Genomic DNA, 27,978 nt, shown 5'->3' with positions numbered 1-27,978 from the left:
TCTTTCGGTCTTCAGCCCCACCCCATGCTCACTGTGCAACAGATCAGCTCTTGGGTGTTTTTGCATTACCCCTTGAGTTGAAAGGGCAGACAGAACCTCTTTTCTCGTTTTTAGGAGATGAGAGAACAAATGAATAAAGTATATAAGTTCATACCTAGGCCATGGTACGGAGAAGGCAATGGCACCCCACTCCAGTACTCTTGCCTGGAAAATCCCATGGACGGAGGAGCCTGGTAGGCTGCAATCCACGGGGTCACTAAGAGTTGGACACGACTGAGCGACTTCACTTTGACTTTTCACTTTCATGCATTGGAGGAGGAAATGGCAACCCACTCCAGTGTTCTTGCCTGGAGAATCCCATGGACAGAGGAGCCTGGTGGGCTGCCGTTTGTGGGGTCGCACAGAGTCGGACACTACTGAAGTGACTTGGCAGGCCATGGTAGGACCTGTATCTCTCTGTGTTTCTGTAGTTTGATCAGAGACTTATTTTTGTCCTGCCCAGGATGTTTATCCATTTCCTTGCAAAGTCCATATTAGAAGAAATCATAAGACAAAAATTGATTCTTTGTTTTTCTTAATGAAAATAACATGCATAAAGTTCAGAAGTCAAACTTTACAAGACAGTTCAGACAGGATAAAAGTGAGTTTTATTCCTTTCTAGGCCCCTCAGTCCCTTTAAAATTATAACTAAGCATGAACTTTTTTTCACTCCAGACAGTTTTCCTTCGTGTATGTATCTTTATCAAAATACCAGCAAGAATAGTATGCTGACTGCTCTAGAGGCTGAGTTTTTTCATGCAATGTAACTTGAAATATTTCATATTAATGCCTTTAATCTATAAACAATATTATAATATGTGGATATATCATAATTTCCTTTAAAAAGAACTCTATTGTGTTTTTATACTTTGTATTTTTAGATTGTTTCTAGGTTGTTTTGTGTGTGTTATTATGAACAAAGTTGAAATGATCATCCTTATCCAAAGTTCTTGCACTCTGTGTACCAGTAAAATCATAGCAATGAAATTGCTGGGTTAAAAGATTTATATGTTTTATTTTGATAGACTTTGCCGAATTACTCCCTAAGAGCTGTATCAGTATATTTTCTTGCTAGATGAGATTTCCTTTTTCTGCCCTCTCACCAGCACTGCATATCAGGATCTTTCTTGAAGCACCTGGTCATTTGTGAGAAATAGAAGTCACTCCCTCTGGGTGAGGCAGGAATATGGTTTAACTAGCAGTTCAGTAGCAGGACTTCAGTCCCAACTCACTCTCTTGTCTGGTTGTCTTTGCACAGTGAACATTCTTGCACAATTGTTGTTTATTTGCTAAGTTGTGTCCGACTCTTTGCGACCCCACAGACCATAGCTCGCCAGGCTCCTCTATCCACGGGATTCTCCATACAAGAATACTGAAGTGGGTTGCCATTCCCTTTTCCAGAGGGTCTTCCCTACCCAGGGATAGAGCCTGGGTCACTTGCATTGCAGGCAGATGCTTTACCGACTGGGCCACCCATATAGGACCACAATATTGTGCATAATTAACTTTTAAAAAATCCTTGTAAATTGATATGTAAAAAAGTGTTATCTCATTTTGATTATAAGTGAAGTAGGGTGTTTGTATTTCTTTTTCTTTGAACTGCTTATTTATAGCCTTTCCTTATTTTATATTTTCTTTTCTCAAAGATTTGTATGTCAAGATTAGTCTATATCTATCATATATTGTGAATATTTTTTCTGTGTTTTTCTTACCTCTTATGTTTGTTTGATTTTTTTTTTAATGTTAAAACTTCAAATTTTTATAGAGTCATACCTATCCTTTTCTTTCTTAACTGGAGTTATTAAGAAACATGTTTTCCTTTGCTGTTTTTCTCATATTTAACATTTAATCTCTGTAATTTATTCTCATTTAAAGTGAATAATTTAATGATATTAAATCCTTAAACTGCCTGGCTAAAAAGCCATCAGCAAATTGAAAAAGGAAATCATAAAGTTGACAAAAAACGTGCGTTGTATATAGAAAACAATGATTAACATTTTAATGTAGTAAGACCTCTTAAAAATCTGAGAAAGAAATCAGTAAGAAAAAGGTAAACACTCAAATAGAAAACTGAGTAGAGATCATGAACAAAAATTTTTCAAAATATCTATTGGCCATAATTGTGAATTCACTATGAGTCAGGAATTATTCCAAGTGCTTTACTTGAATTAACTTTTTAATCCTCACAACATCCATATAGAGTAACTACCATTAATATCTGCACTTAAATTTTTAATAGTACATTTTATCTAACGCAATATATCTAATTGTTATCACTCACCATGTAATCAAAATAAAGATACTAGTGAGATATTTTGCATTCTTTTTCATATTAAGTCTTTAAAGACATGTGTGCATTTTATACTTCTAACACATCTCAATTTGTATTAGCCTCATTTCAAGTGCTCAGTAATACCATTCATGCTATCGTAATAGAGCACATCTAAATGGTTCAAGGAAGGCCTTAGGCAAAATTAGAAGATGCCAGCACTTTGTCCTCAATGTTCCTCTTCCCTCTCTTCTCCGTTGAGACACCTTCCTGCTTCCCTTCTCACCCCGTGCTCTTGCCCTTCACACTCTGACTCTGGGAAAACAAGAGCTTAGGGCATGGAAATACGTTGTGATGCAAACAGCCCTGGATATAAACCCAAAGTGCCATTTACTAGATCTTGAAACATAACGTAATTTGAGCTTAAAATTCTTCATCAGGACATACCTCGCTACCCTTCATAGAGTTTCATAAAGTCAGTGATATCCGTAAAGGCGTTTAACACGGTACTTGGCACTATAAAAGAACTATGAAGAAGCTACTGTTAGTTTTGCTTTTAAATCATATCTGCCAGAAGGCAGTGCCCATTATTTAAAAAAAAAAAAAAAACAGGATCGCTTTTAGAATTTCAGGCACCAGTCACAGGCTTTAGAGGGTATTCTTTGAAAGGAGGAGAATAAATCAGGGATGTAAACAGATAGTGGGGAAAAGTATGTTACAACAAGGTGTCCTGTGAGATTGGTGATACTTCTAGACTCTTCTCTCCTTCTGATACTATAAAAGGAAAATTAGGCCTTAAATCATATTTCATATGTTCATTCAACATAATAGTTATTTTCCTAGTGAAGACTTATTTTTTAGCGAAGTATGGAATAAACTATACTTCTGGTTTAGTTTTTTTTAAGCCAAGGAGCATACTGATTTTCCAAACTTGGACAAGCTGCAGTCTCACTAAATATGGCAATGAAATCAAGACAAAAGGACAGACTCATGGATAATCTATAGTTTGTTTAAACCTCACAGTTTTTCCTTCAAGGTAGGCACAGCTAAATGCTGCTACATGAAAACAGCATAGTTCATACTGTGAATCACTGCCCTTTCAAAAATGAACAAAAATATACAATTACTAGCTTCCCAGAAAGTGAACACAGTGTTGGCAAATTCAATAAACTATTCGCTGTGAGTCAGTGTTCTTAGGTATTTCCAAGACATACGGTCTCAATTGCAAACATATTGTCCTTGGTCTTCAGCCCATGTGATTGGGCACCAAGTTATCTGACAGACGTGACAGGGGCAAATGATAACTATCTGAGAAGTGCTCGGGGGCTAAACAGTCATCTGGGCAGACACTAGAATGTGTTTCTAAGTTACTTGATGTATTAGTGTCCCAGGGCTACTGTAATGAAGTACCTACCACTAACTGGGGGGCTTAAAACAGAAGAAATGTGTTGTCTTAGAGTCCTGGAGGCTAGAAGTCCAACATTAGGGTTTTGGCAGGGCTACTCTCTAGATCCGGTCAGGGATCCTTCCTTCCCTCTCCCCTAGCTCTTGGTGGTTTGCTGACAATCTTTCATGTTCGTTGGCTTGCAGCAGCATAACCCCAATCTCTGTCTTTGTTAACACATGGTGTTCTTATGTCGTCTTCATAGCCGTCTTTTTATAAGGACACTGGTCATACATACTGGAATATCTACATTTTGCAGATGAGGACAGCTGAAGCATAAGAGTTAACTTGCCCATACTACTCAACCAAAGAAGAAATAAATGTAAGCGACCATTTGATATAATGAGTAAAATTTAAGCAGTTCAGTGAAAAAAAATGAATGCCAGTGATCACCTATGAATTTAGTAAAGATTAAAAGGAATGATTTCTGGGAGATATTGTCTTGTGGTAGTTGAAATTGGTACAGGATGTGAGAGTTGGACCATAAAGAAGGCTGAGCACTGAAGAACTGATGCTTTTAAACTGTGGTATTGGAGGAGACTCTTGAGTGTCCCCTGGACTGCAGGGAGATCAAACCAGTCAATCCTAAAGGAAATCAGCGCTCAATATTCTTTAGAAGGACTGATGCTGAAACCAAAGCTCCAATACTTTGGCCACCTGATGCTAAGAGCCAACTTGTTGGAAAAGACCCTGATACTGGGAAAGATTGAGGTTAGGAGTAGAAGGAGATGACGAAGGGTGAGATGGTTGGATGGCATCACTGACTTCAATGGACATGAGTTTGGGCAAGCTCCGAGAGATGGTGAAGGAGAGGGAAACCTGGGTGTGTTGCAGTCCATGAGGTCACAAAGAGTCGGATATGACTGATTGACTGAACAACAACAACAATCAAGAGAGCAGCTTGGTATTATGTATTAAAAATCTTAAAATGTGCATATTATACTCAGGCCCAGTATTTCCACTTTTAGAAGCATATTGTAAAGGGAGTAATTATTTGCTCAGTGGAGCAATGTTTTTCAAAGCCCCAAATCGGAAATAACCTAAATAGTCAAACAAGATAATTAGTCGGTTCAGATTTGTTGTTGTCTAGTCACTAAGTCCGGAGAAAGCAATGGCAACCCACTCCAGTACTCTTGCCTGGCAAATGCCATGGACGGAGGAGCCTGGTAGGCTGCAGTCCATGGGGTCGCTAGGAGTCGGACACGACTGAGCGGCTTCACTTTCATTTTTCACTTTCATGCATTGGAGAAGGAAATGGCAACCCACTCCAGTGTTCTTGCCTGGAGAATCCCAGGGACAGGGAAGCCTGGTGGGCTGCCGTCTATGGGTTCGCACAGAGTCGGACACGACTGAAGAGACTTAGCAGTAGCAGCAGCAGGCACTAAGTCTTGTCTGACTCTTTTGCAGCCCCATGGACTGCAGCCCACCAGGCCCCTCTGTCCATTAAATTTTCTAGGTAAGAATACTGGAGAGTTGCCATTTCCTTCTCTAGGTGATCCTCCTGACCCAGGGATCAAACCCATGGCTCCTGCATTGGCAGGCAGCTTCTTTACTGCTGAGGGAATCCCAACTGAGATGTAGTCATGTAATAAAACTAGCCAGTTAAAAATGATGTAAAAATATTTTTGTAAAGTGATTTTCATAATAAATAGTGTAAGAATGTGAAAAAGCAGTTATTTGAAGTTATTTAATTCTATTTTTAAAATATGTACATGGAGAAAAATCTATGCAGGCAGAGAAAGAGGAAATTCATTTATGAAAAGTGTGACAGTCATGGGTTTCCTCTGCTTTGGACATGATCAAGGCCAGAGTTGCTATGCACAGCATCCACCTGGATCTCCTCTGGAATTAAAGCCATAGCTGACCTGCAGGTGTATCAGTTTTTCGTCATGGACTCTGACTCAGCTTTAAGGTCAATGACTGTTTTTCAACCAGTTTTACTATATCCTGTGAAGTCAATGATGAAAACAAAAATATAGGTCCTACTATAGCCTATAGGAAACCTGCTTTTTTAGGTTTAATTTTTTTCTTAGTCTGTTTGTTCATAATGCAAAATGTCAATCAGCTGGAGAAAAAGAAAATGAACCCAAATTTGAACCTTATTACTTCTCGTTGGTCTGTTGCTCATCAGGTCTGTGAGTAATATCCTAAATGGTTTTTTTGTTGTTGTTGGGTTGCTCAGTTGTGTCTGACTCTTTGCGACCCCATGGAATGCTGCACGCCAGGCTTCCCCGTCCTTCACTACTATTTCCCAGAGTTTGTGCAAACACATGTCCATCACGTCGGTGATGCCATCCAACCATCTCATCATCTGTTGCCCCCTTCTCCTGCTGCCCTCAATCTTTCCCAGCATCAGGGTCTTTTCCAATGAGTTGGCACTTCCCATCAGGTGACCAAAGTATTGGAGCTTCAGCCTCAGCATCAGTCCTTCCAATGAATATTCAGGGTTGATTTCCTATAGGATTGACTGGTTTGATCTCTTTGCTGCCCAGGGGACTCTCAAGAGTCTTCTCCAGCACCACAATTCTAAAGCATCAGTGTTTTGGTGCTCAGCTTTCTTTATGGCCCAACTCTCACATCCATACATGACTACTTGAAAAACCATAGCTTTGACTCTGTGGACCTTTGTTGGCAAACTGATGTCTCTGCTTTTTAGTATGGTGTCTAGGTTTGTCATAACCTTTATTCTAAGGATCAAGCATCTTTTAATTTCATGGCTGCAGTCACTGTCAGCAGTGATGTTTTTAACATAAATTTATTTTATCTTCAGCTGTCTGAAAAGATAACAACTGATGGGCGAGTCAGACTTCATCCTTTGCTTACTTAATGCAGGAGGGAAGGAGATAAGAAACGTGAATTGTTGATCCTTTAATTAAGCGTGTTTAATTTAAATAGAGGAAAGTTTCCAACATACTTTCTTGTCCTAGGGACTTTAGTGTAACTGACTGTGAGTTTCTATTCTTGGAAATAAAGAGTCATATTTAGTGAAGTCTCAACTTATAGAAAAGTGATGTTGAGATGGAAATAGTCTTAAGAAAAGAAACAGTTCTTGGTTGCCCCACCCTACCCCCATCTGAAGCAGGGGAACCAAAACCGAAATAGCTTTTGTTTCCCAGAAGGGAATGGGCAGATAATATGACTTCAAAGTTGGATCTGACCATTATCATTTATGTTTGTAAATTAACTCCTTCATTTATCTCCATTTCAAGGGACTGGATGTGTTTATTCAAGTAAGCCTTCTGTCAGATATAACACCAGAAGCCTTAATACTAGGACAGTTTTGAGATATTCCTACAAATCAACTCATTTTGTGAGGGGATAGTGAGGAGAAAGAGTGGCACCTTCATCTAACAAGCAGTTCCTGTAACTGGAGTAATTATGTGTAAGGTACCGGGCTAAACTTTGGGGGAAAGATTCAAAGATAAATCAGGCACAGACCTTGCCCACAGGGTCTGAACCCAGGAGACACTTAGTGAAGATGTGCAGAAATGGGGCTGGAAGGGAAGGGACCCCAGAAAACTGTGGGGACAGACCTGGGAGGCTAAAAAATACAGAAGAGGAACAAGAATTCAAACTCTGAGCTGGAGAAGGTGGGAAGGCAAGACAAGACACAGGGGGTGAGAATCATGGAAGGCTTTTTATTCAGTGAGAGAGATGATGAGAGCTTTTCTTTAAAGGGCTGAATGTGCCTGCTGCTTGCAGTACTGATTTCGTGGGGGTAGACTGAAGACAGGAAGCAAGAGGTAGACTTCGAAAATCCAGCAAGTTGGAATGAACACCTGACCTGGCGGGGGAGGTGCCTGGGTGATGCCCAAGTTTGTATCTGCAAATCTGCCCTTTCTTCGTGCTCCAGGCTCAGATAGACAACTGCCTATTTCACAGATCTGCTTGAATCCTTAATGCGCATCTCACAAATAGTAGGAAACAGAAGACTTGATTTTGCCCTCCCAACTGGTTCTTCCCTTGACTTTCTACATTTCAGCAAAATACCTCTTAATCACTCACTCATTCTAGCCAAAAATCTAGGATTCATCCTTGGGTTTTTCCCTTTCCTCTTCATATTGATCTATTAGAATGTCCTGCCCATTCTTCTTTGAGAGTAAACCTCAAGGTCTACTCACTTCTCTCTGTTGCTCTGTCTACTGCCACGGTCCAATCCACCGTCTCTCTCTACGGTCCATGCATTGCATGCCTAACCACAGTAGGTTCACACTTGTATCCCGCTTGTGTTCTCAACCTTCTGCAATTCGCTTCCCACACAACAGCTAAAGTAATTTTTTAAAAGCATAAATCATGTCACTTCCTTACACAAGACCTTCCTATGACTTGCTGTTGCATTTAGAATGAAATCTGGATTTCACCCTGGCATCCTCAAAGCCATACATGATTCCATGTGATCCCAGATTTCCTCCCATCTCTCTGACTTTCCTGGTGGCTCAGTCAGTAAAGAATCCACCTGCAGTAAAGGAGACCTCTTGCAATGCAGGAGACCCGAGTTTGATCCCTGGGTCGGGAAGATCCCCTGGAGAAGGAAATGGCAATCAACTCCAGTATTCTTGCCTGGGAAATCCCATGGACAGAGGAGCCTGGTGGGCTACAGTCCATGGGGTCTCAAGAGTCAGACACAACTTAGTGACTAAACCACCAACTCTTGACTTCATCTCCACCACTTTGCCCCTCACTATCAACCCAACAATTTCAGTTCCATTTCCCGTCATCTCACAAGCCTGGCTCACTCTTACCCATGACTTTGGCAGTTGCTTCCTATAAGTGCAGGAGATCTGAGACACTCTGCCTCTGGCTCTTTCCGAAGCTGGCTCCTTGTTTCAGCTCCTGCATCACCCTCTTCACAGTGACCTCTCCTGCCCACCCCTCAGTCACACTTCTCTGCTCTGTCATTGCACTTATCACTCAGATTATCTTGTTTATGTGTTTGTTTTTTCTTTGCCTCCCTTCACTAGGACCTAAGCTCCAAGAGCGAAGGACTTACCTATGTTATCAGCGTATCTTATTCCTGTAAGCATGAGTGTGTTAGTCACTCAGTCATGTCCGACTCTTTGCAGCCCCATGGACTGTGTAGCCTGCAGGGCTCCTCTGTCCATGGGATTCTCCAGGCAAAAATACTGGAGTGGGTTGCCATGCCCTTCTCAGGGGATCTTCCTGACCCAGGGATCAAACCCTGTTCTCTTACATTGCAGGCAGATTCTTTAACGTCTGAACCACCAAGGAAGACCCTTCTTATTCTTAGATGGGTCTGGACACAAAAAACTGCTGAATAAATGAATAGCTCTATTTGACCATGTCATATATTAGTAGAGTGATAAGCCGGGATTGGAAAGTTAAGTGGCATCCAAGAAACGTAGAGTCATTTAAACTGATTTAGTATTTTGTCTCCAATCTCTAAATACTGTGTTTACAATATTAATTATTGGCTGTTCAGCTTGACATATTCCTTTCTCAAACTGTCTCACCCCTGCCCCCACCCCAGTCATGCATTTCCCATCCTTTGATGATGTTCTCATCTTCCCAACATTTTTCCATTGTCCTTTAGATTAGATCAGTATCACTTATAACTACGTAAAAGCTGATGACAGCTAAGCCTTGAGGTAAACCGTGGTTCCTTTTTCCTTCCTGGATTGCTTTTGCTTTCCCTACTAAGGTTTTGGCTGAGGATCCTGTATTCCCATCCCAAACCTTCCCCCAGTTACATAGGTCTCTTCTCAGTATGTCCAGACAATTTCGTTCTTCTTTCAAGTTCTTCTTTGAGAAGTTTATCTGAGGTCTTTGTTCCAATTTGGGCCCTATTTTCTCTAAATAGGAAATAAGCTGTTGCTCTGGGATCTCTCTTCACATCATTCTGGGGATTTCTACTATTTCCCTCTTCTGTTGGATCTCCAGATAGCTAGAGCCATGTCTGACTTTTTCCCTGCATCTACTTCCTTATTTTGGCCGAGCACACGGATAGCTTCTTGAGAAAAGCTCTTGGGGATTTTCTTTCTTTCTTTTAGTTTTTAAAATTGATTTCTTTCTTATTTTTGGCCGCACCGTCTTCGTTGCTGTGTGCGAACCTTCTCTAGTTGCTGTGAGCAAGGGCTCCTCTCTAGTTGTGGTGTGTGGGCTTCTCATTGCAGTGGCTTCCCTTGTTGCAGAGCGTGGGCTCTAGGGTGAGCGGGCTTCCGTAATTGTGGCACACAGGCTTAGTTATCCCATGCATGTGCAATCTTTGCCCAGCCAGGAATCGAATCCATGCCCCTTGCATTGGCAGGTGGACTCCCAACCACTGGACCACCAGGGAAGTCCCCTCCCCCCTTTTTAATTATTTATTTGGTTGCACTGGGTCTTCCTTGCTGCACATCAGCACATCAGCTTTCTCTTGTTGCAGTGAGCAAGGTCTGCTCTTTGTTGTGGTGCGTGGGCTTGTCATTGTGGTGGCTTCTCTTGTTGCAGGGCACAGGCTCCAGATGCACAGGCTTCAGGAGTTGCAGCATCCAGGCTCCATGCTGCTGCTGCTGCTACTAAGTCGCTTCAGTCGTGTCTGACTCTGTGCGACCCCATAGACGGCAGCCCACCAGGCTTCCCCATCCCTGGGATTTTCCAGGCAGGAACACTGGAGTGGGTTGCCATTTCCTTCTCCATAGTTGTGGCTTTAGTTGCTCTGCAGCTTGTGGAATTTTCCTGGACCAGAGATCAAACCTGTATCCCCTGCATTGGCAGGCAGATTCCTATCCACTGTACCACCAAGGAAGTCCTCTCCCCCCCACCCCCCTACACACACACCTTGTATTAGTACCTGTTTTTCTGCCTTCATACTTAGTTGAGTGCTTGGGTGGGTCATAAAGCTAGCAAAAGCAAACTTACTGTATATGTGCAAACACCCATTGCCACTTATAATCCATCATGATTAACCTTTTCTCTTTTTGTAGAAGACTATTTTTTTTTTTTAGAAGTTTAGCAGATTTTTATTCATTTCAAAAGACTCTCTTGGATGATTGTCCCACAAGAACTTGACTTTGACCTGCTTTTGTTATCACAATGTAAAAAATGTTTTATGAAAGTTTATAAGTTTTATAGCTGAACAGACTTATTAAAATATGTTTGACTAGTGAAAGTGTTATTTGCTCAATCATGTCTGACTCTGCATCCCCATGTAATGTAGCCCACCAGGCTCCTCTGTCCATTGAATTTGCCAGAAGAATACTGGAGTGGGTTGCCATTCCTTTCTCCAGGGGATCTTCCCAACCCAGGAATTAAACTTGAGTCTCCTGCATTGCAGACGGATTCCTTACCCTCTGAGCAGCCAGAGTTTATTTTGATAATAATCTGCTACCATTTTTAAAAAGATACATGTTTAAGGTCTGTTTAGAATAGCTGTAGTTTTCCTGTATTTTGTGCATTTTAAGGATGTGGGATACTGGTCCAAACAGAAACCTAGCGTGTTACAATTAAAGGTTAGTATTTCATGAACTTGTCCAATTGTGAGAATCACCTACATGTTTGCTAAAAACACTCAATTTGGGGCTCCATATTCTAGATGAGCAAAATCAGAATCTTTTGAAGAGGAGTCTTGGAATCTGGTTTTTCAACAAGTGTTCCAGCAGATTCTTGTGAGAAAGCTCCTTTGGAGATTAGTAACATTCAGAGGGTGAATTCAGATCAAAATTTCTTTGCCAGCAATGTGTATCTTGTCTTGACTTGAGGTGGAAATTACAGAGCGTCCAGTTAAAAACCACTGATGTTCTGTACCCAGTGCCTTGATGGATTTGCTCATTAACGTGTCCTGTTCAGAAGCAAGTATTCCCATTTCCAAGTACAATTTTGGTGAAATCTCATTGCCAGAAAATCTTGCGTACATTTTATTAATATTATTAGCTGCAAAATAATTCATTTCCCACAGTAGTCACGTTTGAGCTAAATGTACACTCGAAGGGAAAGAGGCTTCAGAAGGTCAGTTACTATTTAAGGGAAAGTCACAGAATTTCAATTCTGTTGCCTTTTCAGGAAGACCCCTGTGAACTTCATTGGAGGTAGCTGTGGTCTAATTACTGAAGGAGGAACCAAAGTCAAAGAACAAGGGACTGGATGAAAACAGGTGTTTAATAATGAGTGGGAGGAACTGTGAGAAAGATTTGACTGAAACGTATTTCTAAAAAGAAGGCCGAGCCCTTCAGAGATGTGGGCAGCACATTCTGAAAACTCCAAAAGGAAGCAGCCGTTTATTTAAAAATTCTTTTCATATGTTCCTTTTTGGAAACGTTTAGCTTTTTATTTTTGCCTCTCTACTTCAGGGGTCTTTCCTGTCAACGGTGGGCCTATTTGCAGTACCTTGCCCATTGTGAAGTAAATTCTAGTCAGTTCTCTTAAAAGCTTTTTCTAAAGAGTCTCTCAGCCTCTCCTAGGAAGGCCTCCGTTGACGGCCTGAGGTGTTCTGAGGCGGGCCTGCTGAGTTGGCCTCGGACCTTCCTTCTAGAATAAAAATGCTTCTGACCATAGCTGGGTAGCCGCCACAGGGCTGAGAAGGGGCAACGTGACGGGACAATTCAGGATTGCTATTGCCGACTCCATCTATTTTTGTGTTTTTCAAAATTTCCCCTACATCTGTAAAGTTTACTCGTGCTGACGTGCCAGGCTGTCTGTGGAGGATGGAAACTTGGAAGAAGGAGTTAACGGAGCTCACGTCGAATGTTCCTGTGGGCCAGACTGAGCTGAGCCTCATTTTCCTAATGTCTTCTAAAACGGAATTGTATACATATGTGCGCGACTGGTGTTCTGTCTCTTGGAAAGTACTTGGCTGCCAGTTTTTGGAAAGAAAACATGAAAAGGATAAAATCGAACTGGAGATTTGGAAAAGAATCTAGAACTGTGCACTTTTAGAAAACCGACCCCCTCTTGAGTCATCCAACCACAGAATATCAGAACACTTTATACCTCATTTTCCAAACGATGATGTTTTAATTTACAAAGCCACCATCCAGTCGGCAGAGCAGAAGTCTTTAACGAAGCTTTCTTTTCCCCTCTTTTCAGTGGGGAGAGGTAGAGGTGAAGTTGAAAGCCATGTGGCGTTTTCATCGGTTTCAAATGTGTTCCTGGGATTTTTCAGGCAGGGATACTGGAGTGGGTTGCCATGTCCTCCTTCAGGGGATTTTCCCAACCCAGGGATTTTTTTTGAACCTGCGTCTCCTGCATGTCCTGCATTGCAGGTGGATTCTTTACTGCTGAACTATCGGGGAAGCCCATGAATAAATAGATTTACAGACAATGGTAAATGTCTGTGTTAGTTTGCCAGGGCAGCTATAACAAATGATCACAGACAAAACAGCCAAAATTTCTTTTCTCAGTTTTGAGTCCAAGAGCTGAGGGCTCAGAAATTCAAGATCAAGGTGTGTTTTCTTCTGAGGCCTTGGAGGCACCGCCTTCTCCTTGTGTCCTCTTGGGGTCTTTCCTCTGCGCATACACATGTCTACGTCCAAAATCATCTTCTTATAAAGACATCAGTCATATTGGATGAGGGCCCACCCATAGGACCTCATTTTTACCTTAATTATCTTGTTGAAGGCCATATCCAATATACTCACATTCTGAGGCTCTTGGTGTGACTTCAACATGTGAATTTGGGGGAACACAATTCAGCCTGTAACACTGTTCTTGAAACAGGTTTGCAAACTGGGGTCCATTCACAGTGGCCCATAAAGCACCTCAGATCTGTTATCTTTCTCCTGGTTTCTTCAATTTCACTCATTAACAGATCCCAGCCTCTTCTCTGCTCACCTCCAGCAATACCACATATTCAACAGGAATGACTTGAGTGAGAAGATGCGCTGAAGGGGATTTTCAGCAATGGCAATCAACGAAAGTCATGAGGCAGTGCCACTAGGAGGTGAAACGCAGAATGTCAAGTGTCTATAGGGTGAAATTGGGAAATAGTCTATGTGAATGTTATATGGCCACCATAATTGTGCAAGAAATAATTACCAGTATCTTGTGACTGGAACACCAACTTGATTTGAATAACAGTGAGAGAGAAAAAAATAGCTTATCAAGATCCTAATTCCAGTGTGATCATCCACTATATATGTGCTACCTGACTGGTTTCATAATCTTCTTCAAGGCCCCTGGAGGGTGAGGCATGCTATATAGAGAAATGTTTTGTTTCCAAATGTCACTCCATATATACTTTTTCTTTGCTGGGTTTGATTTTTCTTACTTGGTATGCTTTCATTGTCTTAGATGTGTTTGGTATCCAGCAGAGTGACATGTCTCTTCACAAAAAGCTGCTAAAATAAGAAAGGAAATGAATAGGGATGCTAAAGAAAGATAGCATTTAAACACCTGTCAAAGTAAAACCCGAACAGGATTGTTCTCACGGCCCCATTGAATCACATTGGTAATCCAAAGATGATTCGTGTGTGACTAAACACGTTTGTGTTATATCCCATCACATTGCAAAATACTCAGAAGGCTTTCGTTGATACCTTCCTACCTCTCTTTTTTTTAGTGTGTGGTTTTTTTTTTTATTGTGGTAAAAGTCACATAATACAAAATATACTATTTTAACCATAGTTAACTCTACTGTTCAGTAGTCCTAATACAAACACATGCTGTGCAACTCTCACCTTCATCTGTCTCCCTAATTTTTCACCTTCCTAAATTGAAACTCTGTTCCCATTAAACACTAACTCATGATCCCACAACAACACCCCCCCACCCTACCCCCCACCGGCCAGAAAACCTAAACTAGATGAACAGACAACCCTCAGAATGGGAGAAAATATTTGCAAATGAAACAACTGACAGGAAATTAATCTCCAAAATATTCAAACAGCTCATGCAGCTCAATATCAATAAAACAAACAACTCAATCAAAAAATGGGCAGAAGACCTTCCTATCCTGTATTAAAAGACATTATTCCCTGGGATGCACAGTTGGGTGGACTTGCTCATCTTGTCACAAATCATGAAGATGGTACTTCAAAAACACACTCACCTTTTTGAGGTTCAAAATTTCTTAATTTAAATTGAATAGGTCCCTCCAGAGAGTTAAGCACACAAGTAAGATTTGGGTGCATCTGAATCTAGCAATCCTAGGTCCTCTCTGAAAAGGATTTAAAATTCTCCAGTAACCTCAGAAATTATTTCATTGTTTAAGGCATGTTCTGGACCAGGAGTTTCCTAGAATTAAGGTGTGTGAGTGTGTGTGTGTGTACACGCTCAGTCCCTTCATGAGTTTCCAACTCTGCAACCCAGTGGACTGAAGCCCGCCAGACTCCTCTGTCCATGGGATTCTCCAGGCAAGAAAACTGGAGTGGGTTGCCGTGCCTTCCTCCAGGGGATCTTCCTGATGCAGGGATCAAATCCACATCTCCTGTGTCTTCTCCATTGCAGATATATTCTTTACTGCCGAGCCACCGGGGAAGCCCAGAAGTAAGTTAGACTTTGATATAGCTGAGATAGAAAACACTGCCCAAAAAGCTGCACAAAAGACCTGGTTCTTTGGGGGCCTTGATCTGAATCCTAATGGTGATGGGGTGGAGGTGGGGGCATGCAGAAACTCTTAGCCAAGCCCCCTCTCCTACTAATTGTGATTCTGTCACTTTCTCATCTTTTAAGGCATTTTGCAGATTAGAATCTGCTAAACACGCAATCTAAGGAAGGTTAAAAGTCACAGAACACTGGTGTTCTTCCAAGTGAGAACATTTCACCTGGCCCAAGACCCTGATATTTCAGATGCAAAATTCAGTAGCCTTAGGCTTAGGAATGAACTTCTTATACAATGGAAATAACAGATCAGGATTTAATTAATAATTACTTGTGGTCTCACAGTGCCAGTCTAACATTATTTTTCTTGCTGGAGATCTGGTCCTAGGCGTGAAGAGTATGGGCACAAGGCTCTGGTTAACTTTCAAATAGGGAAAGGTGCAGAATAAACAGAGGCCTCCTTTGCAGCGATTTCTTAGCCAGTCCAGTGGATAACCTGTCCCAGTGAACTAGAGTCCTTAAGGACTGAGCTACCTGTGTTAAACCTAAAGGTGGCCTTAACTGCAAAGGATCTGAGGTTAAGAGTCACAAAGCGGAACTTTTTTCCCTCTTTAGATTTTGACATTAGGTATATTTGGAAACAGGAGTAAAATGCAACTTCCTGTGCCTGGCAGCTATAACAGCAACAACAACAAAAGCTAAAGGAGCAGCTTGTAGCCCCACTACATGTAGGCAGTTCTATAACTGGGTTTTCAACATGAATCACTATTGTATTAACCAAGCAAGCAACCGGTCTTTTGAATAAAACAGGTTTTTTTTTTTTTTTTCCTTTTTAAATTTTTTGCAGGTTTAAGCATAAAAATAAATTGTGCAATTTCCCACCTGGTGGGAAATAGAGCCGAGTCCAGATCTGGGTTTGTTCTCTCATTCTTCTCGGTGAAGTCAGCTTTCTTGCTTTGTTTCTTCCCTGAGTCCAGAGCATTTCTGCTGGAGGATAAGAGGGATCTCCCCTGAGTACTCATTCGCCTCAGCAGCTCCCAGCAATTGTCTGGAGACCAGTGGAGAATGCAGGTGGCTCTATGCAGGTGTCTATTGTGGAGGGAGATGTTTTTGTTTTCCTGGAACCCTCTGGAAGACCAGAAAAATAGCTTTCAAAGACATTTCATTGCTTCCATTGCTCCAGATCAGAAATAATCCACTTCTATCATTTATTCCCCTCCAAACCTTTTCATAGCTCCTTTCTAGTTGCTTGGGGCTTCCCCTATGGCTCATCTGTAAAGAATCTGCCTGTAGTGCAAGAGATGTGGGTTCGATTCCTGGGTTGGGAAGATCGGCAAACCTGAGATGCCTGATGTGCTTGTAGTGTTCAGAGAAGGAAAAAGCGATGCCAGTGTGGTATGTGTGGATGAGTAGCTTCTTAAAAACTGATCATTTTCACCACTCACGCTGTGTGAAAATAGGAAGTTCTTTTTTGGTGGGGGTTGGGGAGTGCCATGAGGCATATGGGATCCTAGTTCCCCAACCAGGGATCAAACCCACACCACCTGCATTTGAAGTATTGGACTGCCAGGGAAGTCTCAGTAGGAAGTTCTTCAAAGATAAGTTCACCTCTAAATGATTCCAACTGTTTTCTTTTTTCAGTGATTTATCTTTAATGATTGTCTTTTTACGTTATTTAAAATTACATAGTAAGCAGCAAGTGTTTGTTCACCTGAAAAATTGGTCAACAATGCATGTACCATTCTTCTGAGTGTTAATCACCCTTTCTGGTGGCTTTGATATTTTCTCAATTTCAAACTTTAGTGTCTGTTATATTATCTTTCAAAATATTTGGAATTCTACAGGAAAGCGCTGTTGGAAACAATTTCCCCAGTGTGAAAAATCTAAAGACCTGCTAAAATAAATCATAGCCTAGATAGGCCAGGCTTTGTAAATTATTGCCAAACGTTTGTGCATGACTTAGTTATTCATTTTGTAAATATTTATCAAGTACCTTCTGTGGCTTATGTTCAGGGTGGGGGTATCATGGGACTCCTGATATAGCAGGGAAGACTGGTCCTTTTTTTCTTTTTTTCATGTACTTACTCTTCAAAGAGGCAATCTTTTTTCCCCTACTCACTTGATAAGAACAGTAGTTAAGAATAATTTTGTGGCTTCCGGGAAGTCTGTGAGTGGCAACTAGCTACTTCTGAAGCTCAGTTATGGGCTTTTTTCATCATTCTAGTACACGTTCAACAATCCTTTTGGCCAGTATTGAAAATCTTAATAAAAATAATATCAGAAAAGGACTTTGGAATCAGCTGGTTGGCTTGATGTTGCCCTAATTGGATTCAGAGGCTTTCTGTGTAGGGTTATATCCAAGTCCTGCTGGTACAGCTCGTTCTCTGGAATGCTTGCTTAACACACATGTCATTTTCAAGAAGGAAACCGAAATAGAACATCTTGTAATTGGGATAGCTTTAGTGACTATATTGGAGAAAAAAAATTAAAATCAACTTTTCAGGCATCATTACTGTAATATTATTTTTTCAAAACACAGCTAATGGAATTCTGTCCTTCTTGTCTCTGTCTCTGTAGTTAGAGAATTAGGTGTTGTTCAAACTAAGGAATGTTAATCCTTTGCTTTTCAGTGACTTTTCAGTGGTCTCCTGCTTAATTGAGACAGGGTGTTTCTACTTTTTAAGTAGTGTTATGAAACTGGGCTAAATCTCTGTATCCCTCAAATAATTTTATCCTGAATTGTAACTCAGAACTGGGAGGCCATTTCATGCTACGCCTGTCCCAAGAACTGGTGCTGCCCTGCCTCACTGGGAGCCCCTCAGCCGCCTCAGCCCCTGTGCTCTCACTACCTGCTGTATTTCTGCGCTGGAGTGGATGTTGCCAGGATAATGTCAGCTCCCATCAGAGACCATAAATAAGCCTCCCAAGGGCAGAGATCCAGTCCATTTTTGCTCACTCAAAGCCCCAGTGCGTTACCTTGTCTCAAGAAATTAATTACGGATGGATGACTCCATTCCACAGGAAGCAGAGTTTCCTACATCCTCATCTCTTTGTGGACTTCTCCTTCCTCTTCTTTCTTGTTTGGTCAGAAACCCACCTCTCCTTGGCAACTCTCCCCTGGTGGAAGAGGCTGTGTCCCTTCACCCCTCGCTACTGACCTTCTGTCCACTCCGGATCGCCCGCCACTCCTGCCTGTTTTGCTTCCAGTATCGCGTGGAAGAGGAGTTAAGCTGCCCTCCTCCAGGGAATCTTCCCATCCCAGATATCAAATCCTGGTCTCCCACATTGCAGGTGGATTCTTTACCGTCTGAGCCATCAGGAAAACTGCTACCTCCTTAATGTAATCATCCTCTAAGAGGTCAACTTTGCTTTTGAAAGTTATTTCTCATTTGAAATACGTGCCATCCTGCTGAGTTTCTCTTCCCACGTCTTTGCTGCTGTAATTTCCTGACTTTCTGGTGACTTCCTGATATTCACCATGTGAGGTTTGGGCTCTGCCCCTCCACCCACGCCTTGCCCTTATCCTGCAGGCATTCAGTTCTCAGAGTCTAGTGTATTCTCTCTCATATCTTCACTTTCTCTCTCCCTCCAGGCTTTCTTCTTAGCTCATAAATAGGCTGGAGCAGCACCCCTGCCAACCCGCCAACAATTAAAAACAAATAAATAAACTAAACTTTTTCCTTTACCTGATGACTCTCAGTACAAAAGCAGTCCAAGGGTCTTGGAAGTTAACAAAACATTTGCTTACTTCTCTGGAAGTTTTCATATAGAGCAGCATAAGTATCAATCATTTCTCCATTTGTGTTTGCCTGCTTTAACAGACTGGCATCCCAGGAGATACTTGATTCTCAATTGAGAGTTGAGATAGAAGAGGTGGTGTTTTCTGTTTAAACTGGAACAGTAACTTGTGGGTTGCCTGTTTTAAAGAATGATTCCTGATAATTGAGCATGTTACATTATGTAGTCAGATATTTGCCACCAGACACTGGGCTGCTATGCAAAGGGCCTTGTAATTCTACCAGTTTCCGGTGTATTGAGTGAATCAAAAGTTTTAAGTAGCAACACATAGCTCGATACCCCTAATAATGTTATGAAAGAATATGATAACAGGTTTAAAAAAAAATGGTTTCATGGTTTTCTAGCTGGTTTCTTAATATGAGAGATTCGAATTCTCATGTGTAATCCCTGAAAAATAGAAAAAACAAAAGCAATTGGGTTTTAGCTCCAATTTAGTTAGATACCTTTCCTAGTAAAAGCTGTGTGGGTATGCTTAGTGGCTCAGTCGTGTCTGCACTTAGTCATGTCTGACTCTTTGCGACCCCCTGGACTGTAGCCCACCAGGCTCCTCTGTCCATGGGGATTCTCCAGACAAGAGTACTGGAGGGCTGCTATGCCCTCCTTCAGGGGATCTTCCCAGCCCAGGGATCAAACCCAGGTCTCCCGCATAGCAGGCAGATTCTTTACCATCTGAGCCACCAGGGAAGTTACTGTCTCCTTCATGTAATCATCCTCTAAGAGGTCAACTTAGCTCTGCTTTTATTTGGAAAAACCACCCCCAATAACTTCTTTAACTTCAGCTCTGTTTTCTTGCTAATGTCTGTTAAATGTCTTTTTCTTTTTAACATAGATCAGTTTCTGTAATGGAGAAGGCAATAGCAACCCACTCCAGTACTCTTGCCTGGAGAATCCCATGGAGGGGGGAGCCTGGTAGGCTGCAGTCCATGGGGTCGCTAAGAGTCGGACATGACTGAGTGACTTCACTTTCACTTTTCACTTTCATGCATTGGAGAAGGAAATGGCAACCCACTCCAGTGTTCTTGCCTAGAGAATCCCAGGGACGGGGGAGCCTGGTGGGCTGCTGTCTATGGGGTCGCACAGAGTCGGACACGACTGAAGTGACTTAGCAGCAGCAGCAGTACTGTATTTACTCACATCTTCCCTTGAATGTTCAGGGTGCTTGAACTCAAGCCACAGACCTTTTCTCTAAGCCTTCATCTCTTTACATCCCACCACATCCTCGGAGAGGTTCAGACCCTGGAGTTGCCTGTGTCTTTTCCAGGCAGCTCCTTGGCCTCCTTACTTCTTCCTTCTCAATGTCTGTTGGAGGCATTCATCATTTCTAGTCCCTTTTCTCTGCTCCAGTCCAAGTTCAGATGCCTGGGTTGTTACAGTCACCTCTTTTAACTGAATGATAGGGATATAAAGCTGAGTGCATTGGGGACTCTTTATGACTAATTGACATAAATTCTCCCAGCTTTCTGCCTTCCATAGAATAAGCCTACAGCTTGTGTCTCCTAGTGTCCTGGGTTCCCTTGTATAAGGTTTCATTTCTGCCTTGGGGGGATAGTCCAGAATTTTACACGTGGCCACCCGTCTCTTCACAGAACTTGGTGTGACTCCCAGGGGACTGTTGGACTGCAGAGAAGGTTAGTCACAGTATAAGTAGACTCTTATGGATCTTTTGACCCAAAGCTGAAACTCCAGTACTTTGGCTACCTCATGCGAAGAGTTGACTCATTGGAAAAGACTCTGATGCTGGGAGGGATTGGGGGCAGGAGGAGAAGGGGACGACAGAGGATGAGATGGCTGGATGGCATCACTGACTCAATGGACGTGAGTCTGGGTGAACTCCGGGAGTTGGTGATGGACAGGGAGGCCTGGCGTGCTGTGATTCATGGGGTCGCAAAGAGTTAGACACGACTGAGCGACTGAACTGAACTGACCCAAAGCTACTAGTCCAGATTTAATGTGTTATTTTAATAATATTTCTATTACACTCATCCTCTACTGGGAAGTTTTTCATAATTTTGTTTGGGGCAAAGTGGATCCAAAATCATTACATTTAAAAAATTTTAATTGTCTTTAGCATATTTTTTATTTTTAAAATTTTTTTAAAGACTTTTTTATGTGGACCATTTTTTTAAAAAGTCTTCATTGAATTTGTTGTAATACTGTTTCTGTTTTATGTTTTGATTATTTGGCTGCAAGTCACGTGGCATCTTAGCTCCCTGACCAGTGATTGAACCCGCACCCTCTGCATTGGAAGGTGAAGTGTTAACCTCTGAACTGCCAGGGAAGTGTCTTGTATTATTTATTTATTTATTTTTATTTCTGGCCACACCACTGGAAATGTAGGGTCTTTGACCAGGGATCAAAGCTGTGCCCCCTGCAGTGGAAGTGCAGAGTCTTAACTGCTGGACCACCAGGGAAGTCCCAGATATTGTTAGATTTTATTTTACAGTTTATTTTATAATTTATATCTAAGGTCTTCTAGCTTCTCTCCTAAAGTTTCCTCCCCAGGTACAAGCTCAGCATAAAGGAAATAGTCACCATCTTCACTTAGAGGTGAGATTCTCTCTTACTTGGCAGGTTGCCCACTGGAGGTGTGTCAAATCTTTCCACAAACACACCCGCCACACACCATGACCTGCTCTCCACCTCGGTCTCTGAGGGCTAATGTAGGAGATGGCTCAGGAAGGGAAGGAAGGTAGGAAGTGGGTTTGTTCCTTTCTCATTTCTCTGTAGCACACGTGTCACTGTTCCTAAACACAGCCATCCTAACTCTTTCTAGAACGCTTTGCTTGCAGCAATAATAGTGATATATGAAACATACGATGCTTTTGTTTATATTAAAATTGATTTCCCTTTTGCCAGGTGACCTTTTTCCTGTTCAGTCAGAATTTCTTCGAACCCTAAGTACAAGTGACATTATTTAATCTATTAAATGTCCCGAAGCAAGTCTAGGGTCTATTGTTCACATCAGAGCGCCAGGATGTCACACAGCTGCACAAACACGCCCCTTCTGCAGCCCGTCGGCCCTCAAGTTTAAACTCTGAAACTCTCTCTCAGTGTTTGCGAGACAGATGGAAGTCTTTAGTCGCTTTTCCCTTTGGGGGTTTAAAAATAATGGCTGCCTCTGTTAGAAAAACAAGTCCAAAAATTGATGGTATCAAATTTCTAAAATTAATGCTGTGTTAAATAAGGATTCTGTGCAATCAAAGGACCGTAGTTATTATAAGCGAAGACGACACACTGCCTGCAGCCCACGTGAACGTAACTGTGATGACAGTGGGCATCGTTCCAGAGACCAGAACAGTGTCTGCCCTGTCTCGTTAGATTCCCAAAGAGGCAGTTGGGCATAGACTTGAGTTATTATTCATCAGGCTTTATGTCTTGCCTTCTCTTAAAATATAGCCGTATTCCCACCCACAAGCCCCTGGCCCATATTGTGCAACGGACACTCAGGAGGTAGACCATCTGGAGTTTAAATCTCTCTGACGGGCTCTGTGACCTTGGGTAAACTGCTCGTTCTCTCTGGACTTCAACTTCCTCATTTATAAAACGGAAATACTAATAGCACCTTACTTTATAGGGTTGTGATGACAAGAAGGCAATAATCATGAAGCACGTAGAACAGGTCTAAAGGTGACATAAAAGTACATCAATTTTATTGAGCCTAGAGACCCTTTAACTGAATCTGATAATCTCAGCAATGAAATACTGGGGTCTTTGCTCAAGGTCACAGGGCCAGTTAAGTAGCAGAGCTGAGTCTGGGACTCAGTTCTCTGTTCAGATTACAGTGAGCCACCCCAACTGGATGCTCAAAATTCCCAACATTAACTGAGATTTATTGCCTATCCTGATTATGTGATGTCTTTTTTGCTTTTTGCTCTATAAACAGAGTCTTACTGCTCGTCTAGAGGTACTAGGGTGTGCTGCTGCTTCATGAGTTTAGCTATCGTATTCCAACAAGGACAGCAGGGAGAATGGGAGAAAAGCCCCCAGTCAGGAATCAGATGACCTAGACTATGTATCTGTGACTAGTTAATGATTTGGAAAGCCACTAACCTTCTTGGGTCTCAGTGTCCCCATATGCTAAGCTACTGCTAAGTCGCTTCAGTCGTGTCTGACTCTGTGCGACCCCATAGATGGAAGCCCACCAGGCTCCCCCGTCCCTGGGATTCTCCAGGCAAGAACACTGGAGTGGGTTGCCATTTCCTTCTCCAATGCATGAAAGTGAAAAGTGAAAGGGAAGTCACTCAGTTGTGTCCGACTCTTAGCGACCCCATGGACTACAGCCTACCAGGCTCCTCCATCCATGGGATTTTCCAGGCAAGAGTACTGGAGTGGGGTGCCATTGCCTTCTCCGAGTGTCCCCATATATAGGCCTTTAATACTTAAGATAGTGTAGGACCCTGTAATAACACAGTTGATCCTTTAATGGATAATGTTATACTCAGTGTTTCTCTGAACTGCGCTGCTCAGACTACTGCTGCTGTCAGATACAGAATAAGACTAAAAAGCTGTCATTATTTACAGAAAATAAACTGCTTCTCCATCCCTAAGCTTGTTGAGGTGAGCTTCTAATTTAGCATGGCTTCAGGGCAACCTGAAAAGATGGTAGAACGCTCTATTAATTTTCTCACAAATCTAGTAAGGGAAAGGAGTTATTATTTATGTTTTCCAGATAAAGAAAGTGGAAATGATATCCTTTCTTAAAAGAAGAGCTGTGAAAAAACTCATCATGTATAAATACTCTCCTATCTGTGGTCTTGCTGAGATAGATGGCATACTTTTCATTTTGTACCTGGGAGCTCTGCTTTGAAATGCTTATGTATTTAGATGAGCCTCTCAGGCGCAATGCTCAGTGAAAGGCACATACAACAAAGAGTAGGTTGTATAATTCTGAGAAGTTGAAGTTCTAGAACAGGTGAAACAAGTGGCGATGGAAGTCAAAACAGTGGTTATTTGGAGATGTGGATACTTCTTGGGCTCTAAAATCACTGCACATGGTGACTGCAGCCATGAAACTAAAAGACGCTTGCTCCTTGGAAGAAAAGCTATGACAAACCTAGACAGTGTATTAAAAAGCAGAGACTTTGCCAACAAAGGTCCATATAGTTAAAGCTATAGTTTTTCTTGCATTCGTGTGTGGATGTGAGAGTTGGGCCATAAAGAAGGCTGAACACCGAAGAGTTGTGGTGTTGGAGAAGACTCTTGAGAGTCCCTTGGACTGAAAGGAGATCAAACCAGTTAATCCTAAAAGAAATCAATCCTGAATAACCATTGGAAGGACTGATGCTGAAGCTGAAGCTCTAATACTGTGGCCACCTGATGTGAAGAGCTGACTCACTGGAAAAGACCCTGATGCTGGGAAAGATTGAAGGCGGGAGGAGAAGGGGATGACAGAGGATGAAATGGTTGGATGACATCACTGACTCAATGGACGTGAGTTTGAGCAAACCCCAGGAGATAGTGAAGGACAGGGAGGCCTGGCGTGCTGCAGTCCATGGGGTCTCAAAGAGTCGGACCCGACTGAGTAACTGAACAACAACAACATGGATGGAGAGGATGGTATTGATTGGGAAGGTGCACAAAGAAATTTTCTAAGCCTGGAAATGACCTAGACCTTAATCTGGATGGTGCTGTCATGTACCAGATCATTTACTTGCTGTGTGCATATTATTTCTCAAACATTATTTTGAAAAATCTTCATCGTATTCATTTCAGTGACAGTGGGAATACTGATTTAATCCCAAACCTATTTAGATAACTATAGCGACAGTGAAATGGAAATTGTCAACTTGGGAGGCAAATGATAGTCTAGTACGTAATTAAATAACTAGTAAATAAATATTAGTCTTCCTCCAGAGGAACCAAAACTCTTCTATTTAACTATTATTGGAATGTTTTTCACATTCTTTTCTTACTTGTCTGCATTCTGTTCTTTTACTCTTGCTGGATTTAAAAAGATGATGGTTAAACATTAAAAAAAATATTTTTAGCCATGATTATTACCTTAATGCTGATTATTTTTAAAGGAACAATCAGCAGATGAAAAGCAATTTTCTTCTGCATCAACTAAGATCTAATTGATAAAATTCAGATTTTTAATCTAGTTTACATACACTGATATCTAGAAAGTACAAAAATTCTCTAGTTTCTTTTTTAAAATTTCACATTTAACCATTCCACTTGTTTGAGGATAGGACTTTATAAATTTGCTTTGTTTTTTCCCCATAAATATGTGTCTGATGAGCTCAGGACTGGGATAATGAGAACATTTTTCTTGGCATTACTTAAAAAGGTCAGCCATCCTTGAATTTTCACTTTTAGGGCATTTCTCTTCCTTGATTTCCCCTGCAAAGGCTACTCTCTTGGCAGTCCCAGTTCAAGTTCCCTATGTATTTATGTTCAGTTGCTTGGTAATGTCTGACTGACTGCAATCCCAGGGACTGTAGCCTGCCAGTCTCCTCTGTCCATGGGATTTTTCAGGCAAGAATGCTAGAGTGATCTTCTCTAGGGGATCTTCCCAACCTAGGAATTGAACCCACGCCTCCTGAGTCACCTGCATTAGCAGGTGAATAAGTCTCCCACTCCCTGTGAAATCGCCCCAAACCGCGCCAGCCAGACATCACTGCTCTGCTTTTGTCTTTATTCTAGCACCTTCTCAGTTGGCTGGTGTCACTGACCACTGATCACTCCTGCTTCCCGAACTTTACTGTGAAGGCTTGTAAGGGAAGAATCCTGTCTTACTCTCCATCACTGCCCTGACCTTTGTAGGGTGAATCAAAGCACCAAGTTGGTTGGACTTTCCTGACTTCCCAGTGAATAAGACTTCACACTTCCACTGCAGAGGACACACGTTTGATCCCTGGTCCAGGAAATAAGACCCTGCATGCTACAGGGTGTGGCCAAAAAGGAAAAAGAAAAAAAGCACTGAGTTAAAGGAGACCTTGCAGTACATGGTTAAGAGGGTCACCTCTGGAGGCAGGCAGACATCACTTCTCACCCAAGATCTCTGCTAGAAAGATACCTGTTTTATTTATTTTTGGCCATGTCATGCAACCTGTGGGATCTTAGTTCCTTGACCAGGGATTGAACCTGTGGCCCCTATATTAGGAGTGCAGAGTCTTAACCACTAGACCACCAAGGAAGTCCTGGAAGATACCTATTTATTCATAATCTAGTTATGTATTTAGTCAGTAGATACTTATTTAATCTTACTCTGTCTGAATGTAAACACACACACAAGTTACCACATACTGAGTTAGATGCTTAGTCTTTGTGTTACAGTTTTCTTGTCTCAGAAATGGGACCGATGAATGGTACTTATCTGAGAGCTATTGTAAGCATTGGCATGAGCTAATGAATGCAGGTAAAGTACTCAGCACAATGCCTGGCTCACAGTAAATACTCAATAAATACTAATGATTATTAATTCTGCTCTTAATAAAGTGCTTGTGAATTTCCACTTTCAGGAGAGCATGAAACCCAGGATGAGTCAGTGACTAATTCACTGTTGGTTCTGCTCACCAAACCTTTCACACCAGTGTGAGCTCTGGGATTTCTGTTCCTGAATTATACTACTCTTCTCCCATACCCATGAATTCAGGGGAAAAAAATGGATGAGCTGGAAAAGGTATCCTCCATGATCATAAAATAAACTTCAGTCTTTTAAGTTTACTTTTGATTCCCAAGGAGAAGTTTATTGAAAATAATTGAACTTCAGTGCTTTAAAAATAAAGTACAGGTAACTTTAAACATTTATTCCTAGATTTGTCATTCTGTGTAGGCAGGTCATGCTACTAACCCAGCACGTGTGCATGGGAATTGCCACTGTGTGGTTCCACAGTAACTGGGATCAGTAATTACTGGGCCCATGGTCTACTCTTTTGTAGGATGTTAGATGCCACTTACCTCATTAGGATCCATCAGGTAATACAAAGTGTTGAGACAGCAATTTGATGATCTGTAAATATTCTCTTAGTGGTAAAATACTGGGAGTTGAAAATATTAATAAAAGGAGATTTTGGAGAAAAAAATGAGCAAGTCCAAAACATATTATATTATTGATACTTTCTAAAACCCTCTGCAGAAATCTTTACTGTTGTAAATTGACAGCACCCCACAAGGTCTCTCTGCAGCTGAAATGCTGTCCGCTAGGAATCTCCTCTAAGTCTTCATCCTCTCCATGCTAACTACTCCACATTTTTGAACATGAACCTTTTATTTTAGAATAGTTTCAAATGTACAGAAAAGCTGCAGAGACAGTACAAAGTTCTCATATACCTCCAGCTTAGTTTCTCCTATTGTTCATCTCTTAAATGTGTAGAATACATTTATTACCACCAAGGAAAGGGTTTTGGTGCAGTATTGTTAACTAGACTCCACAGTTTGTTAGGATTTCACTAGTTTTCCCCTAAGGTCGTTTTGTTATTGTTATCGTTCCAGTCTTGCTTGAAGGATACCACTTTATATTCATTCATTATGTCTCCTTAGCCTTCCCTGGTCTGGGACAGTTTCTCAGGCTTCCCTTGTTTTTAATGACCTGAGGTGTATTTATTGGTCAGGTATTTTGTAAATGACCCTCACTTTGGCTTATCTAATGTTTTTCTCATGGGTTACAGTAGGGTTATAGTATTTTTTTTTCCTTTTTTAAATTATGAAGGTATAATAACATACTTACAGGAGACTTGGAAAATACAGAACAAGATTATGTATAGTTCCACTATATGTTGCAATTATTTTTAAGTAGCTATATTAAGATTTTAGTTGGAGTTTCAATATAAAAATCTCAAAAATTAATAGAAGTAATATACAAAGAAATAGAAGGGCAATGTAGTAGACCTGGAGAGTGCTGTGAACCAATCCAACATAATTAAGATTTATACAGTACATATTCTATTCAAGTTCCCATGGGCTGTGAGCTCTGAGACACTGGAACATATCCAAGGACATAAAACAAGGTGCA

General features: G+C 41.5%; 1 protein-coding gene, 1 long non-coding RNA gene and 1 other non-coding gene across 6 annotated transcripts in view; 1 reads left to right on the top strand and 2 right to left on the bottom strand.

Annotated features, from left to right (window-relative positions):
• The window catches only part of PHACTR2 (phosphatase and actin regulator 2), a 297,414-nt gene that overhangs the window by 159,052 nt on the left and 110,384 nt on the right, over nt 1-27,978 (top strand). The gene's annotated exons all lie outside the window — the stretch shown is intronic.
• On the bottom strand, nt 13,910-18,644 carry LOC123327665. 2 transcript variants are annotated; one of them, XR_006542301.2, is made up of 3 exons: nt 18,383-18,644; nt 16,107-16,352; nt 13,910-14,023 (listed from the first exon to the last, which is right to left on the bottom strand). It is a non-coding gene; the product is annotated as an uncharacterized LOC123327665 (long non-coding RNA). The 2 variants fall into 2 exon arrangements; XR_006542300.2 differs by lacking the exon at nt 13,910-14,023 and having other exon boundaries at nt 15,835-16,352.
• Nucleotides 26,088-26,160, bottom strand: TRNAR-CCU. The gene has a single exon. It is a non-coding gene; the product is annotated as a tRNA-Arg (tRNA).

The sequence above is a fragment of the Bubalus bubalis genome, chromosome 10, assembly GCF_019923935.1.
Source record: "Bubalus bubalis isolate 160015118507 breed Murrah chromosome 10, NDDB_SH_1, whole genome shotgun sequence".
NCBI classification, from domain to species: Eukaryota; Metazoa; Chordata; class Mammalia; order Artiodactyla; family Bovidae; genus Bubalus; species Bubalus bubalis.
Note: the sequence above shows the minus strand (reverse complement) of the source record. Positions and strands in the feature narration are given on the sequence as shown.